The sequence below is a fragment of the Eriocheir sinensis genome, chromosome 22 (assembly GCF_024679095.1).
Source record: "Eriocheir sinensis breed Jianghai 21 chromosome 22, ASM2467909v1, whole genome shotgun sequence".
Classification (NCBI taxonomy): Eukaryota; Metazoa; Arthropoda; class Malacostraca; order Decapoda; family Varunidae; genus Eriocheir; species Eriocheir sinensis.
The window spans coordinates 7,319,734-7,325,886 of record NC_066530.1 but is presented as its reverse complement, the minus strand read 5'-3'; positions in this window follow the sequence as shown (position 1 = coordinate 7,325,886).

The window sequence follows — 6,153 nt, the reverse complement described above, 5'->3', positions numbered from 1 at the left end:
TCTCTCTCTCTCTCTCTCTCTCTCTCTCTCTCTCTCTCTCTCTCTCTCTCTCTCTCTCTCTCTCTCTCTCTCTCTCTCTCTCTCTCTCTCTCTCTCTTTTTGTTAAACTTAATTTGTAGAACACATCAAAGTTTATTTTAGCAAACAGTCGGGCGATCGAATGAGAACGAGAAACATATGTCTGATTGTGCACTTCTCAAGGCTTAAAATGACACTTTTTCTCGTGCATTATTTCAATCTCTCTCTCTCTCTCTCTCTCTCTCTCTCTCTCTCTCTCTCTCTCTCTCTCTCTCTCTCTCTCTCTCTCTCACACACACACACACGCACACACACACATGAACAACAACATGAATATGAACAAATGATACAAGACACGGTGAGTTGCCGGGATGGAATGTTGAGGGAGTGTGAGAGAATAATTATAATGGGTGATTTCAATTGAAAAGAGGTAGAATGGGAGGATTGGCAGATGCAGGGAACAGAAAAGTCGTGGGGAGGAAGACTCCTGCAACTGGCAATGGAACATGTACTGACTCAGTGGATTAAGGAACATGCCAGATTCGAGAAAGAAGGCAAGGCATCAAGACTAGACCTGGGGCGGAATTCACAAACATACTCACTAACTACGAACTAACATAACTACGCACTATTGATTTAGCGACCGACGTTAGCATCAGATTCACAAAGCAAACCTTAGACGGTAGTTAGAGGCACGCTAAGTCAGCGAGGCCACTGATTGGTTGATGACGTCATTGGCCTTGCAGCGAATCACAAGCATGTTCACAAAACCAGTAGCCAATCATAGGGAGGCCCCTCCAGATAGGGCTTCAAAAGAACCCATTCTCTTTTTCCATTTAATGACATATTTAGCGTCCACAGAGCGCGTTAAACCTTTGTAAATCGGCGCGCTAACCCGTGACGTCACTGATTAGTTGGTAGTTATTACCGTGCGAGCTTTGTATATCCCAATGTTCTCAAAACTACTCACTAAGGGCCCAAAACTATGCACTAAGCCTTTGTGAATCTAGCCTTTGGTATTTAGCAAGGAGCCGGAAATAATAGAAAGTCTTAAAGTAGATTGTCCAATAGCAAAAAGTGACCATGCGGTTGTGGAATTTGAAGTAACAGAAAAGAGAACGATTGACTGAAAAGAGGATCACAAAATTGGGAGAAGTAACTACTGTAAGGCAGATTTTGTTAGCATGAAAACTTTTTTTGAATATGCAAATTGGAGTGGGCTGTACAAAGCCAAGAGTACACAGCATAATAGTCCAGTAAATCTAGGGTTCAACCTAAAACAAATTGCAATAGATTGTTTCTCACTTCTGAGTGACTTGACTAGTCCTCAGGTACATCATACTAAAAATCCCCATGAATCCATGTGGTGGAAGGGGGTCAACGGCGGCCATTTTGGAATTTTCTTAAAAGTCATATATCTGGTAAAATAATAGTTTTATCAGGAAACACAACTCAATAAAAATTGTTCAGAATTGATTGTTTTATAGCAATGGCAGGTTATTTTACAAAGATAAATAAATATATAGGAAAAAATAATAAAATATTAAATTTTGATTGCTGATTTTATTTTCAAAGACATATTCCTCAGAACTAGTGGCATCCATGACAAAATGCATCGAAGTAAAAATTGTAGAACAAACTTTCCTCTTTTGAAATATATATACAAGTTTATGCATATTTTAAAAATTGACAAAGTTATGAGGAAAATATACAAAAGCCATCCTTAAAAAATAATAATAAATACCTCCAGTCAAACCTAAAAATTTATTACATTATAATGTTTCTCAACACTTAGTAATAATTAGTGTCATGCTATGAAAAGGTTTTTTTCCCTTCATTTCAGAAACCAAATTGCACAAAAAAGTTTTTTTTTCATCTTACAAATAATGAAACTTAATTTCTGATGTAGTAATTTATTATTAATGTTGTCTGTTCTCCTAAACCCATATGAAAAAATAATAAACTATTGAAATTGAATAAATGTGCTAATTTTCAAAGACTTTTTCTGCAGAACTAGGGGCATGTATGACAAAACGCATCAAAATATAAGTTGCAGAACAAGCTTTCCTCTTTTGAAATATTCAAGTTTATCCATATTTTGAACATTAACAAAGATATGAGATACAATAGACAGAAAGCCACCAATAAATAATAAAAAAACATATATAGTACCTCCAGTTAAACCTTAAAACATACTACAAGAGGTTTCTAAATACTTAGTAATAGATAGTGTCCAGCTATAGAATGTTTTTTGTTTTCCTTTCAATAACCAAATCGTAAAAAGAAACATAACATGTTTTTTTTTACAAGTATTATAATTTAATTCCTAATACAGTAATTTCTTATTGATACTACTACTACTACTACTATTACTACTTACAACAGCAGCAGCAACAGCAAAACAACAACAATACTACTACTACTACTAATAATAATAATAATGATAATAATAAAATAATAATAATAATAATAATAATAATAATAATAATAATAATAATAATAATAATAATAATAATAATAATAATAATAATAATAATAATAATAATAATAACAATAACAATAACAATAATAATAATAATAATAATAATAATAATAATAATAATAATAACTATAACTCTCCTAAGCTATGGTGTTCAAAATTAATAGCATATGATCATAGCTAAGCATCTCCAACTTAAAATAACACGTGCTTTCACCTCTAAAAGTATTTGCAAAACTCGTGTCACAACCTGTATACAATAGGCTACACTGTAAATTTATTAGACTAACCTAATATTTGTCATTAATTCTTTTAACATTTTCTGTGCTCTACTACTACTACTACTACTACTACTACTACTACTACTTACAACAGCAGCAGCAACAACAAAACAACAGCAACAATACTACTACTACTACTACTACTACTACTACTACTACTACTACTACTACTACTAATAATAATAATAATAATAATATCATCACTTTGCCAGTATGTTAACTTAGCACTTGTAATATTATAAAAGCCATTAATGACGTAGGTAGCAACATACTTACAAGAAAAGTGATGATATGGGAATATCACGTGTTGCCACCTTCCACATTCTTCATGCTCTGTACTGAGCGAGTCAGGCGATCAGCTGACTGGGATGCACCAGTAAGAAGCAAGCAACAATCTTGGCTTTCTGTATATTTTCCCTCATAACTTTGTCAATTTTTAAAATATGCATAAACTTGTATATATATTTCAAAAGAGGAAAGTTTGTTCTACAATTTTTACTTCGATGCATTTTGTCATGGATGCCACTAGTTCTGAGGAATATGTCTTTGAAAATAAAATCAGCAATCAAAATTTAATATTTTATTATTTTTTCCTATATATTTATTTATCTTTGTAAAATAACCTGCCATTGCTATAAAACAATCAATTCTGAACAATTTTTATTGAGTTGTGTTTCCTGATAAAACTATTATTTTACCAGATATATGACTTTTAAGAAAATTCCAAAATGGCCGCCGTTGACCCCCTTCCACCACATGGATTCATGGGGATTTTTAGTATGATGTACCTGAGGACTAGTCAAGTCACTCAGAAGTGAGAAACAATCTATTGCAATTTGTTTTAGGTTGGGCACAATTTTATGCTAGATTTACTGGACTATAAGTGGGAGGAGTTTTTAAAGCTATACAAGGAAGCCGAAAATAGATATGTCCCAAAGGTAACCAAAAGGGATGTTGCACTGAGGCTTCATAATGCCAACATGAACATGTATACTGTATTTCGTGGCGTATAACTCGCACCCCAAACTGGAAGGCAATAATTTTGGAAAAACAATAGTTCTTAAAATGCTCAGAAATATATATGATTAAAGAACATTGACGATGTAGGGGAGAGCGGTGATAATTCGGCCACTTTTTAGAAAAATATTTTTAGAAAAAAAAGTTTAAGAAGTAGTGTAATTTTGTTGATCTCAAAATGTTCCTCCATCATTTGGCCTTTTAGGCTGCTAATATGACACTTGTAGCTATTTCCAGTTTTCAGATGTAGGTGATGAAACACAGACTGGAGGCTGCAGAACGCTTAACCTCAGACCTTGCTATCATTTCCGATTGGGGCAGAAGGAACCTTGTGTCCTTCAATGCCTCAAAAACTCAATTTCTCCACCTTTCAACTCGACACAATCTTCCAAACACCTATCCCCTTTTCTTCGACAACACTCAGCTATCACCATCTTCAACATTTAACATCCTCGGTCTATCCTTAACTCAAAATCTCAACTGGAAACTTCACATCTCCTCTCTCGCTAAATCAGCTTCCTCAAGGTTGGGCACTTTGTATCGTCTCCGCCAGTTCTTCTCCCCCGCACAGTTGCTATCCATATACAGGGGCCTTGTCCGCCCTCGTATGGAGCATGCATCTCACGTGTGGGGGTGCTCCACTCACACAGCTCTTCTGGATAGAGTGGAGGCTAAGGCTTTTCGTCTCATCAGCTCTCCTCCTCCTACTGATAGTCTTCTACCTCTTAAACTCTGTTGCGATGTTGCCTCTCTTTCTATCTTCTATTGATATTTCCACGCTGACTGCTCTTCTGAACTTGCTAACTGCATGCCTCCCCCCTCCCGCGGCCCCGCTGCACACGACTTTCTACTCATGCTCATCCCTATACTGTCCAAACCCCTTATGCAAGAGTTAACCAGCATCTTCACTCTTTCATCCCTCATGCTGGGAAACTCTGGAACAATCTTCCTTCATCTGTATTTCCTCCTGCCTACGACTTGAACTCTTTCAAGAGGAGGGTATCAGGACACCTCTCCTCCCGAAATTGATCTCTCTTTCGGCCACCTCTTTTGATTCTTTTTAAGGACCAGCGAGCAGCAGGCTTTTTTTATTATTATTGTTTCCTTTTTTTGTGCCCTTGAGCTGTCTCCTTTGTTGTAAAAAAGAAAAAAAGTTTCTAAATCGTCCGAACCATCCCCACCCGTGGTGATGGTTTGGCCAGGGGGGTGGGTTGATACGGACACTCATAATACTCGCCATAATGCTAATATGACTTAAGATTGATTGGCTAATAAACAAGATTATATCTACTACAAAATATTTGTTTAAGGACAAAAGTATCCTCTCAATATTTATAGGGGAAAAAATAAAAGGAGAACTACAAGAAATATCTCAAAATTTTTGGTAATATGGCTTCCTTCTCTCCTCACAAGCATAATATCTGAATATAAATCAACCAAATTAACCTTTTTATAACCGTTGCAACACCTATAATGTTTAAATTGATATAAATTTAATAAAAATCATGAAAAAATCAACTGTCCGAATCATCACGACTATAAAAAGCAAATGTGTGGTCACACTCCTTTTCCAGCACGAGAGCTGGGTGATTGTGTTATACAGCAATACCTTCGCCGTGCATCGCTGCGTCACCGAAATAATTTACATTTCACTAATTGCCATGTTTTGAAGTGAGAGCTTACGATACACCCTGAAAATATTACATACGAGATGCAAAAAAACATAAAATTGGACTTGCATCGAAAAGAACAGCTCTGAGGGCGGGGTTGTCACTTTGTGGGCCACGGCAACAAAGTTTTGCACATTCACACAAAATCTCGCGGCACTCACTCCAATACACTATACAATAAGTGCTATGGCCGGACCATCCCACTGTCCGAATCATCACCGCTCTCCCCTACAGTTTCCCGATTTTTTTTTTTTTTTCTTTTTGTGTGTGTGTAACCTGTACTGCTTGAATTGACAACAGTGTCCTTGAGTAAAGCAATGAAAATGGTGGCCGGGCTGGTGTTGTGAGAAATACATCCCCGTACATACTGATGATATCATAATTAGCATATTATTCTCACCATCACTCGTAGGTTATGGCAGACAACTAGGCAAGACACAATTCACACGGTTCTGGTGACACGCGGCATGCAGCTGTTTGTTGTATGGGTGTGGTTGTGTGGTTTTTGAACAATGCAAATGGTGGCCGGGCTGGTGTTGCGAGAAATATCTCTTCGTACATACTGATTATGTACAGCTTCTGAGATCATAATTAGCATATTATTCTCACCATCACTCGTAGGTTATGACAGACAACTAGGCAAGACACAATTCACGTGGTTCTGGTGACAAGCGGTATGCAGCTGTTT